Below are 12690 nucleotides of genomic sequence, written 5' to 3'. Positions count from 1 at the left end.
TTTACAGATGCAGAGATAGGGGTAACCCCAGGTTAAAGATGTGTGAATTGTCTCAGGCCAGGACAGTGGTAGGATTTCACAAGCCCAGGCCAGATGGTGGGGGATGAATGTAATGCAACATGAATCCCAGGTCCCGGTTGAGGCCGTACTCATGTGTGCAGAACTTGGCTATAAGTTTCTGCTTGGCGATTCTGCGTTGTCGCACGTCCTGAAGGCCGCCTTGGAGAAAGCTTACCCGGAGATCAGAGGCTGAATGCCCTTGACTGCTGAAGTGTTCCCCGACTGGAAGGGAGCATTCCTGATTGTGATTGTCGCGCGATTTCCATTCATTCGTTGTCGCAGTGTTTGGTTGGTCTCGCCAATGTACCACGCTTCAGAACATCCTTTCCTGCAGTGTGTGAGGTAGACAACATTGGCCGAATCGCACAAGTATGTACCACGTACCTGGTGGGTGGTGTTCTAACGTGTCTGCTCAGCGATTCTGCATTGTCGCGCGTCTGCTCAGCGATTCTGCCTTGTCCCCTTCCAGTCGGGGAACACTTCAGCAGTCAAGGGCATTCAGCCTCTGATCTCCGGGAAAGCGTTCTCCAAGGCAGCCTTCAGGACCCCTATGAACAAGCCCTCCGTATAACAGGATCTGCTCAGACGAGGAGGAGTGTAACAGACATCTACAGACGCTGAAAGATGCTCTCGTACGAACGGGATAAGGCACTCGACTCATCGATCAACAGTTCCAACGCGCCACAGCAAAAAACCACACCGACCTCCTCAGAAAACAAACACGGGACACAATCGGCAGAGTACCCTTCGTCGTCCAGTATTTTCCCGGAGCGGAGAAACTATGACATCTTCTTCGCAGCCTTAAACACATCTTCGATGAAGATGAACATCTTGCCAAGATCATCACCACACCCCCACTACGTGCCTTCAAACAACCGCGCAACCTCAAACAAACCATTGTTTGCAGCAAACTACCCAGCCTTCAGAACAGACCACGACACCACACAACCCTGCCATGGTGATCTCTGCAAGACGTGCCAGATCATCGCCATGGATACCACCATTACACGTGAGAACACCACCCACTAGGTACGCAGTACATACTCGTGCGACTCAGCCAATGTTGTCTACCTTATACGCTGCAGGAAAGGATGTCCCGAAGTGTGGTACATTGGCGAGACCATGCAGACGCTGCGATAATGAATGAATGGACATCACGCGACAATCACCAGGCAGGAATGTTCTCTTCCAGTCGGGGAACACTTCAGCAGTCAAGGGCATTCAGCCTCTGATCTCCGGGTAAGCGTTCTCCGAGGTGTCCTTCAGGACGTGCAACAACGCAGAATCGCTGAGCAGAAACTTACAGCCAAGTTCCGCACACATGAATGCGGCCTCAACCAGGACCTTGGATTCATGTCGCATTACATTCACCCCCCCCCCCCCCCCCCCCCCCACCATCTGGCCTGGGCTTGTGAAATCCTACCAACTGTCCTGGCTTGAGACAATTCACACCTCTTTAACCTGGGGTTCCCCTATCTCTGCATCTGTAAAGATTTAATTACCTGCAAATGCTCGCATTCTAAGCATTGTCTGGCATCTTTGACTTTGTCTATACATATGTTTCTGGAACCAACCTCTTCATTCACCTGAGGAAGGAGCAGTGCTCTGAAAGCTCGTGTTTGTAACAAACCTGTTGGACTTTAACCTGGTGTTGTAAGACTTCTTACTGTGCTCACCCCAGTCCAACGCCGGCATCTCCACATCAAGGTTAAGCAAGGGGAGATCATGGACTCGATTCAACTAATTGGGAGCAAAGTCCCATAATGAGCACATTTAGCCATGTGATTCCCAGCACTCACCGCGGTGAGTAACAAACGGCTATACAAAGTGACTCACATTGTATAAGGGGTCTCAGTGGGGAACGTGCAGCCGAGGCCACACATGGCCCCGTTTTGTGCACTGAGGCGCTCCACTCGCCGGAACTCCAAGGCCCCTTAAGCAACACCTGACCCCCCCCCAGTCTGAACGCACTATGGGAGGGTCCCCAGGTTCCCCCCCCCCCCCCCCAGCCCTCCCACCCCAACACCCATGGAGGGCACCCCATTACGAGTGTGTGCAGTGGCAACCTGGCATTGTCCATGCCAGCTGGCAATGATGCCTGGGCACATTGACAGTGCCAGGCTGACACCAGGTGGCACTGCCAGGGTGGCTTGCTGGCACTGCCAAGGTGCCAGACTGGCACTGCCAGGGTGCCCAGGCAGCACCAGAAGTGCCAGGGCACCAGTCAGCCCAAAGGTGCAGCGTGGCCATTGGATCACGCCCCATGTCTGACAGATTTGATTGAATTTTCAAGGAGGTGACTAGGCCGATAGTGGAGGTAGGTGCATGGACTTCAGTAAGACTTTTGGCAAGGTCCTGCATAGGAGACTGATCAAGAAGGTAAGAGCCCATAGGATCCAGGGAAATTTGGCAAATTGGATCCAAAATTGGCTCAGTGGCAGGAGGAGAGGATAATGGTAAAGGTTGTTCTTGTGACTGGAAGCCTGTATCCAGTAATGTACCACAGGGATTGGTACTGGGTCCCTTGCTGCTTGTAATGTACATTAATGGTCCAGACAGGAATGTGGGGGGGCATGATCAGTAAGTTTGCAGATGACACGAAAATCGGTGATGTGGTAAATAGCGAGGAGGAAAGATTTAGATGACAGTGTGATGTAGACAGGCTGATCAGATAGGCCAGTGGAGTAGTGCAAAAAAGGAATTTAACCCTGAAAAGTGTGAGGAGATGCCTTTTTGGGAGGACCAACAAGGCAAGGGAATATACAACTAACTGCCGGACGCTGGGAAGTACAGAGGACCAGAGAGACCTTGGGATGCATGTCCAAAGATCCCTGAAGACAGTAGAGCAGGTAGAGATGGTTAAGAGGGCCTTTATTAGCCGATATCATAGTCATAGGTAAAGAGGTAGCAAATTTAAAACGGAGTTGAGGAGAAACTACTTTGTCCAAAGGGTTGTTAATCTGTGGAATTTGCTACCCCAGAGTGCGGTGGATGCTGGGGCAGTGAGTAAATTTAAGGAGGAGTTAGACAGATATTTAATTGGTATTGGTTTGAAGGGTTATGGAGAACGGGCAGGATGGTGGAGGTGAGGCCAGGATGAGATCAGCCATGATCGAATATAGATAGGTTCGCTATTAAAAAAAATTCCCCTTTAATTGAGGAATCAATAACCAGGGGGAAAAGATTTAAGGTAATGGGCAGGAGATTTAGCGGGGATTTGAGGAAAAACGTTTTCAACCAGAGGGTGGTGGGCATCTGGAACTCTGCCTGACAGGGTGGTAGAGGAGGGAACCCTCACAATATTAAAGATGCATTTAGATGAACACTTGAAACACCATGGCATACAAGGCTGCAGACCAATTGCTGGAAAATGGATTTAGAATAGATAAGTGCTTGATGGCTGGCATAGACATGATGGGCCAAAGGGCCCCTTTCTGTGCTGTAAAACTCTATGACTATAATAACTCTGCAATGGTGTAAACCATCCAAATGTAATCCTTGCTCGCCATGGCTGAGAGAAAATAGAAATTTCTGTTCAGTCACCCCCAAGCTAAACAGTGCTGGCTTGAAATGTCGGTCTCCACTTAAAAATCATATGGATTTTTTAAAAAGCTTGCATTTATATAGCACCATTCACAGCCTTAGGATGTCCCAAACCACAGAGAAAATGCTGGAAATCTCAGCAGGTCTGCAGCATCTGCTAGGATGTCCCAAAGCAATTTACAAGCGATGAGATACTTTTGAAGTGTCCTCCTCATTGTAATATTGGGAGGGCAGTAAAGTTAAGCAGGACCTTACCATCAAAGGGAACTTTGGTACCAACATGTTTCCTCCATGCCATTGTCAACAATCAGCCCCACTTTTCAATCACCCCCATTAATTTCCGCGTTAACAGCAAAATGCGGCTCTTTAGTGTCATTAGTAAAAAGTTACCATGAAGCTGTCGGAATTGACATTAATAAAAATCCAAGCGATGTCCCATGAAAAAGGAAAAATGTCATCCTTCCCCAGTCTACATGTGACTCCAGTCCGGTTCATTCTTAAACTCCCTCGCAGCCCCCCAGCAGGTCAACCAGAAAAATCCCTGTCGCTCTCACAAGGCTGACTGCCACCTTTTCAGGTCAAGCATCGATGGGCAATAAATATGTCATATAAAATATCGATATTTCTGGAGTTTATGATTTTCAGCCTCATTCCCTGCAGGGCCAAGCTTTTTAAGGCCTTTTCGAATAAGACGGAAAATACTTCTGACCTGCCGCTCATCAATTCCATTTTTACCATGTTCGCAAAACCGGAACCACAGGAAAAAACAGATGTTAGGATTTGAGTATCCCTTCCCCACCCGTCCAACCAGGGCACTGGGTAATTAATTAACAGGTTAACAGATCGGGTAGATGCAGTCTGTGATGCCCACCGTAGTCAAATAGCTCTATCTATTCTAAAAACTCAGAGGTACATCCGCGTCGATACAGTTCGAACATAAATCAAATCAGGACAGAAGGAAGGAAAATTAACATTTTGGTGGGAGGTTCTTGGTATGCCAGAGATTGTCATCCCGGTTACAGCATTCCTGCTGCAGGGAAGAGACCAGGAGCCCGATCCCGGGTGTGAATGCTGCGTTACTGACAATGTCCACCGGGCGGCAATAGATCCCACTGACTTTTACAAAGTCCTGAGACTTACAGACTAATTGAAACTTCAGAAACCGAGTCCGGACACCAAGTCTGACACTCAAAAAATACACACAATTCTGCTTCAGTTTTTATGAAAATGCTTGCGATGGCCGGGAATCGAACCCGGGTCAACTGCTTGGAAGGCAGCTATGCTCACCACTATACCACCATCGCAACGATGTGAAGGCTTGCAAGAACCTTCATATCAACAGTCAGACTGCTCCTCTCTCACCTAGTGGCTATGAAGAGAATTGCATCTTCATTGTTCCCATTATGTGAAGGTTGGAAAATGAAAACACATTACAGATGAACGACTTCCAAAATATAAAGGGCCATCAATTCCCCCCCCACATCCCTGCCCCCTTCCCTTCCCCCCAGCAACATCTCTGCCCCCTCCTTACCCCTTCACCAGCTTCCCTGCCCCTCACCAACATCCTTTCTCCCCTTCCCCCCCTCCCCCAACATCCCTTCCCCCTCTCCATCCCCACCAACATCACTTGCTCCTCCCCATCCCCCCACCAAAACCCCTTCCCACCCCCACCAACATCTCTACCCCCTCCCCAGCACACCCCCACCAACATTCCTACCCCCACCAACATCTTTTCCCCCTCCCCCCACCAAAATCCCTCCCCCCTCCCCATCCCCCCACCAAAATCCCTTCCCCCTCCCCAACCCCACACCAACATTCCTTCCCCATCCCCACACCAACATCCCTTCCCCCTCCCCATCCCCATACCAACATCTCTTCCCCTTCCCATTCCCCCACCAACATCACTGCCTCCTCCCACTAACATCACTGCCTCCTCCCCTTCTCCCCTCCCCCAACATCCCGTCCCCCCTCCCCCAAAATCCCTCCCCCTGCCCATCCCCCCACCAAAATCACTTCCCCCACACCAACATCCCTTCCACCTCCCCATCCCCACACCAACATCCCTTCCCCCTCCCCATACCAACATCCCTTCCCCTTCCCATTCCCCCACCAACATCACTGCCTCTTCCTACCAACATCTCTTCCCCCTCCTCAGTCCCACCAACCTTCCTGCCCCCACCCCACCCCACCCCCACCAATATCACTTCCCCACCCACGCTAAGATCCCTTCCCCCTCCCCATCCCAGCCCCTCCCTACAACATCCCTGCCCCCTCCCCACCCCCACCAACATCCTTGCTCCCTCCCCAAACCTCCCACCAACATCACTGCCTCCTCCCACTAACATCACTGCCTCCTCCCCTTCTCCCCTCCCCCAACATCCCTTCCCCTCTCCCCCAAAATCCCTTCCCCCCGCCCATCCTCCACAAACATCACTGTCATCTCCCCATCCCCACACCAACATCCCTTCCCCCTCTGACTCCCACCAACATCTCTGTCCCTTCCCCACCACACTCCCGCCAACGTTCCTACCCCTACCCGCATCTTTCCCCTCCCCATCCCCACACCAACATCCCTTCCCCATCCCCCCACCAAAATCCCTTCCCATTCCCCCACCAACATCACTGCCACCTCCCCACCAACATCCCTTCCCCCCTCCTCATCCTCCCACCAACATCACTGCTTCCTCCCCATCCCCCACCGACATTCCTTCCCTCCTCCCCTCCCCTCCCCATTCACCTACCATCTCTGCCCCCACCAACATCTCTGCCCCCTCCCCAGTCCCACCAACCTTCCTGACCCCATCCCACCCCCATCAATATCCCTCCCCCCCTCCCCATCCCACCCCCATCAATATCACTTCCCCACCCACACCAAGATCCCTCCCCCCCTCCCCATCCCAGCCCCTCAAACCAACATCCCTGCCCCCCACCAACATGCCTGCCCCCTCCCCACCCCCACCAACATCCCTGCCCCCTCCCCACCCCCCAATAACATCCCTGCCCCCCTCCCCATATCTCCCCACAACATCCATGCCATTTCCTCCCATCTCTCTCTCAGCTTTCCCTTTTCCCTCCATCACTTCACTTCCATCTCACCTCTTCATCTGCCATCTCCAAACTCAACTTCTTCCATCTCAATTCCCAGTTTCTCTCTCTTGCACCCCAACTCTCCCTCCATCTTTTCTCCCCCTCTATCTCTCCACCTCTCCCTCCCAATCTTCCTTTCTCACTCTCTCTTCTTCCCCAATCTCCCTCTGTCACACCACCTCTCCCTCCCAAACCTCCTCTCTCTGTCTATCGCTCTCTCTCCCAATCATAAAAAAATAAGAAATAGGAGCAGGAGTAGGTAATTCAGACCCTCGAGCCGGCTCCGCCATTTATCCCGATCATGGCTGATCTCATTTCATAATAATCGTTATCAGTGTCACAAGTGGGCTTACATTAACACTGCAATGCCGTTACTGTAAATATCCCCTAGCCGCCACACTCCGGCACCTGTTCGGGTACGCTGAGGGAGAATTCAGAATGTCAAGATCTTCTTGGCTTCATCTCCACCTTCCTGGCTGCTCCCCAAAACCCTTTATCCCGCTGCTAATTAACAATCAATCTATCTCCTCCACTAATTTGTTTAGTGTCCCTGTGTCCACTGCACGCTGGGGTAGAGAATTGCACAGATTCATGACCCTTTCAACGTTTTAAATCTGCCACCGCTTAGCCTAAAACTATGGCCTCTTGTTCTAAAATGTCCAACAAGGGGAATCATCCACTCTGTCCACCCTGTCAATCCCCTTTAGCACCTTATATACCTCAATTAGATCTCCTCTCATTCTTCTAAACTTGAGCGAGTATGCACCTAAACTGCTCAGTTGCTCTTCATGAGGCAAGTCCTTCTTCCCTTTAGTCAATCTAGTGAATTGTTCCTGAACCGCCTCTACTGCATTTATGCATTTTCTCAAGAAGGGGACCAAAACTGTACACAGTACTCCAGATGCGGTCACACCAACGCCCTGTACAGTTTCAACACGACTTCCCTATGGACTTCTGGTGGCGGCCATGAAGTGAGTGGGCGCACATTTGGTGGCTCCTGCTTGAGGCGGAATTGTTTGGTCCTTGTGACCCATTAAGACTATGAGACCATAAGACATAGGAGCAGAATTAGGCCACTCAGTCCATCGAGTTTGCTCCGCCATTCAATCATGGCTGATATTTTCTCATCCCCATTCTCCTGTCTTCTCCCCATAACTCCTGATCCCCTTATTAATCAAGAATCTATCTATCTCTGTCTTAAAGACACTCAGTGATTTGGCCTCCACAGCCTTCTGCGGCAAAGAGTCCACAGATTCATCACCCTCTGGCTGAAGAAATTCCTCCTCATCCCTGTTTTAAAGGATCATCCCTTTAGTCTGAGATGGTGTCCTCTGGTTCTAGTTTTTCCTACAAGTGGAAGCATCCACTCCACATCCACTCTATCCAGGCCTTGCAGTATCTTATAAGTTTCAATAAGATCCCCTCTCATCTTTCTGAACTCCAACGAGTACAGACCCAGAGTCCTAAACCGATCCTCATACGACAAGCTCTTCATTCCAGGGATCATTCTTGTGAACCTCCTCTATATCCTTTCCAAGGCCAGCACGTCCTTTGTTAGATACGGGGCCCAAAACTGCTCACAATACTCCAAATGGGGTCTGACCAGAGCCTTATACAACCTCAGAAGCACATCCCTAGTCTTGTATTCTAGCCCTCTTGCCCTGAATGCTAACATTGCATTGCCTTAACTGCCAACTGAACCTGCACGTTAACCTTAAGAGAATCGTGAACAGGAACACCCAAGTCCCTTTGTGTTTCTGATTTCATAAGCATTTCCCCATTTAGAAAATAGTCAATGCCTAAATTCCTCTTTCCAAAGGGCATAACTTCACACTTTTCCACATTGTATTTAATTTGCCACTTCATTGCCCACTCTCCTAGCTTGTCCAAATCCTTCTGAAGCCCTTGCTTCCTCAATAGTACCTGTCCCTCTACAGATCTTTGTATCATCTACAAACTTAGCAACAGTGCCTTCAGTTCCTTCTTCCAGATCATTAAGGTATATTGTGAAAAGTTGTGGTACCAGCACAGACCCCTGAGGCACACCACTAGTCACCGGCTGCGATCCTGAAAAAGACCCCTTAATCCTCACTCTCTGTCTTCTGCCAGTTAGACAATCCTCTATCCATGTCAGGATCTTACCCTTATTGGGCTCTTAACTTATTTAACAGTCTCCTATGCAGCACCTTGTCAAAGGCCTTCTGGAAATCTAAATAAATCACGTCCGCTCCTTTGTCTAACTTCCTTGTTACCTCCTCAAAGAACTCAAACAGACATTAAAAAAAAATTATTAATAAGGGGCAATTTAGCATGGTCAATCCACCTGTCCTGCACATCTTTTGGGTTGTGGGGGTTGTAGCCACCTGGGGTGGCCACTGCCCAACACAAAATGGAAGATTACAAAGAATGTAGGGAAAATGGACATGTTGCAAAAGCAAGCAGCTTGCAAAAGCACTTGTGTATTCTGACTGCTGCAGAAACCAGACAGCACTGTGAAAGAAAACAAGTTAGCATACAAATGAGGCGATACCGGGTGATTCCCAGGTACAATGGAAACAAGTTAACTCAAATCGCTACAGTGAATAGAAGGCCAGAATTCTCGGCGCCAAGAGACGTCCCAAAACAATAAGCCCCAAGAACCGCCCAGTGATCGAGGGACTGCCCCGTTATTGGAGAAATTCAAATCAATCGATTGGGAAGAGACCCAATCGATTTCGAGTGTATAGAGGGTCCGCCCAGGTGGGTGCGAGACCCTGGGAGAGGTATAAGACAGAGACCCCGACCCCAGCTCTCTCTCTCTGCCGGCCCTCCCAACAAGAACACCTTTGTAGCAGCTCTCGAACTTGACCACGGAGAGGAGAGGCCTGGCCAGCAGCCGCCACCAAGTAAGTGTCACACAACGCACGCTACGAGAGTAGACACTACTGACCCCTTTAGACTGGAAGCCTGCGGATCCAGGACAAAGCTAGAGGCCGCTGTTCCCTGATCCGGCAGTTCCCTTATTCCAGATAAGTATTGGCCTGTTAGTGGTAGGATTAGCCTAGTCCTGTAGTTTATATGCATAATTAGTAGATAACTGTATTATAATAAACGTGTCTTGTTTGAACTTACTAACTGGTGTATGGAGTTATTGGTCTGAACTTGAACTTGAAACTTGTGGCGGTATCTTAACGATACCTGGCGACTCTAGAGCTAAGGAACGAAACAGAGCCAAATTGAGTGTAAAGCACACTCACCCAGAACGAGCAACATTTAGTGGCGACCTCTGACGGGATTCAACTAGAAGTGGCCCCCCCACTCCAAGAGAACCCAGAAATTTGAATCTGAAATCCAATTGGGAAAACGAAAAACCACAAGTGTTCAAGTAGTTCAACCCAATCCTCATAATTCGGAAGTGTGTGTTTTTGCATGCGTAACTAACAGGGTTATAAGGTAAAACCGAGAGATTTTTGTTGCAACAAACTGGCGGGAATTTATAATTCGGAAAATAGCGAAAGCCGTACCCGTATTTTATAGCATTGCCTTATTATCCCTCGTTCCAAATTTAAGAGAGCATAAGATAGAAGAAATGGCCATGCAGGCAATGGAACGCCTCATGAACCCAGAGCAGTTCATGGTCGCAGCGACCAGCAGTAGCAGAGTAGGTCAGTGTCCCGTTTGGGAGCTGGAACTCAGGAAGTACCTCAAAGGGAAAGGATGGCCCCTTTGGAGTGAGTTTTGTTTGAATGAGGAGACAGGTCCCGGGAGTATAGGGCAAACTTGGTGGGAGAACCTGTCTGAAATTCATAAGAAAGTTTAAGTAAAGCACGTAAGCCGATGGCAATTGTGTCCTGCTTGGCACAATTGCGAGGCACAGAGGAGGTCGTCAGGACGCTCTGAGCAGATTTAGAGGAGAAAAACAGAATGAGCAAAATGGATGTCAGGGACATCGAGAAGGAGAATTCAGAATTAAGGGAAAGGTTGGCAGATAAGGACAGAGAGGTGGATGATGCCAAGAGGTCACATCAGCCTTGTCTAGCCCATCTGAGCAGCTCCCAGGTACAGTACGAAAAAGCCTATCAAGATGTGCAGCGTGCAGTCTTGATAAGAGAAGAATCAGAAAAACAGGTAGAGACACTGAAGAAGCAGTGTAGCGACCTGAAGGCAGCTTTAAGGGCACTCCATGCTGCCACCACTGAGCAAAGGCAAAGCACCGTAGACCAGGGGTGGGCAAACTTTTCCGTGCAAGGGCCACATTCAGAAATTCACAATTCACAAAGGGCCGCATAGTATATTAAGTAAAATAATTACTTCACCTGGTTATGATTCTGGGCGCCTCATATAGAACATAGAACAGTACAGCACAGAACAGGCCCTTCGGCCCTCGATGTTGTGCCGAGCAATGATCACCCTACTCAAGTCAACGTATCCACCCTATACCAGTAAGTAACCCAACAGCCACCCCCATTAACCTTTAAAAAAAAAAATTTTTTTTTTTTTTAATGACTTGGTGGGCCGCAGAAATACCTTTGGCCCGCATGCGGCCCACGGGCCGTAGTTTGCCCACCCCTGCCGTAGACCATGCAAAATGTAGGAAGCAGATTGCGGAGCTGCAATCTCTGTTTTCTGTGCAGAATGGCTTCCAAGAAACCTTTGGAACACAATTAGAAGAAGAGAATGCCCCAGATTGGCAGGAGTTAAGTGAGACAGCGCAGCGCTATGTTCAGGGAGCATGTGCGCTAGCAGCACAGCAGAAAAGGAAAGCGCCCCAACCCCCCACAGATCAGATAGCACCCGCATCAATGAACCCAGTCACCACCCAACAAAAAGCAACCGCAGACGCAGTAGGAGACTATTGTTTTGACCCGACCACACTTAGCACAGACAAACAGGTTAGGGCAGTTTTGAACAAGCGCAGGACACCATTTGCCAGTCACCGGCACGACTGCGGCAGAATGACTGGAAAGTTCAGATTACAGGACCTGACCCGAGACCACAAAGACAGTATAGATTTCCCCTAGAAGTGGAGGGAGAAATTGGAACGGTTATAGAGAGCTTATTAGAGCAGGGCGTACTACGGACAGTAGCCTCGACTAATAATGCCCCTATTTGGCCAGTGAGGAAGCCCGACGGATCATGGCGTCTGACCATTGATTATCGGGAACTCAACAAAGTTACCCCAGCAGTAGCCCCCACGGTAGCAACAAGTCCCGAGACCATGCTCAAGCAGGGACTCAACTCCAAGTATTTCACGGTATTGGACATTAGCAACGGCTTTTGGTCAATCCCATTGGCAAAGGCGTGCCAGTACAAATTTGCCTTCACTTTCAAAGGTCAGCAGTACACGTGGACATGCCTCCCACAAGGATTCCACAATTCCCCCTCCATTTTCCACCGGCAGCTGGCAAATGGACTAGCAAAATTTTCCCGACCCAAATGTCTGGTACAGTATGTGGACGACCTATTACTGCAGACAGACACCAAGGCAGAGCACATCACGCTTCTGTCTGAACTCCTGGAACTTCTGAACTCAATCGGATGTAAAGTTAACCCCAGAAAGGCCCAACTATTGGAGAATAAAGTGATGTATTTGGGTACAATGATCACGCACGGCAAACGCGAGATCAAGTTCAAAAGAATTGACTCGATCGCCAAATTGCCCCTTCCCCAAAATGTTTCAGCCCTCCGGTCGTTTTTAGGACTGGTTGGGTATTGTCGGAACCATATCGATGGTTTTGCGACCAAGGCAGCCCCACTTTCAGACCTCCTTAAAAAGGAGCCCCTTGGGAATGGCTTCCGCAGCATACAGAGGCTGTGGAAGATTTAAAGAAAGTCCTTAGCGCAGCACCTGCACTACAAGTTCCAGACCCGCTCTCCCCCTATGCAATTGAGGTAGCAAGCACAGATCTGACCATCTCGGCCGTGCTCCTTCAGGAACGGCACGAGCAGCTACGACCAGTGGCTTACGCCTCCAGACTGTTAGACCCAGTAGAGCAAGGATTTTCAGCCTGAGAAAGGCAT

The 12690-nt window shown here is 49.6% G+C and overlaps 1 non-coding gene across 1 annotated transcript; it reads right to left on the bottom strand.

The window, feature by feature from the left end:
* Nucleotides 1-4835: 4835 nt before the first annotated feature.
* trnag-ucc lies at nucleotides 4836-4907 on the bottom strand. The gene has a single exon. It is a non-coding gene; the product is annotated as a tRNA-Gly (tRNA).
* Between the last annotated feature and the right edge of the window lie 7783 nt (nucleotides 4908-12690).

Source organism: Scyliorhinus canicula, chromosome 18 (genome assembly GCF_902713615.1).
Source record: "Scyliorhinus canicula chromosome 18, sScyCan1.1, whole genome shotgun sequence".
Lineage (NCBI taxonomy): Eukaryota > Metazoa > Chordata > Chondrichthyes > Carcharhiniformes > Scyliorhinidae > Scyliorhinus > Scyliorhinus canicula.
Note: the sequence above shows the minus strand (reverse complement) of the source record. Positions and strands in the feature narration are given on the sequence as shown.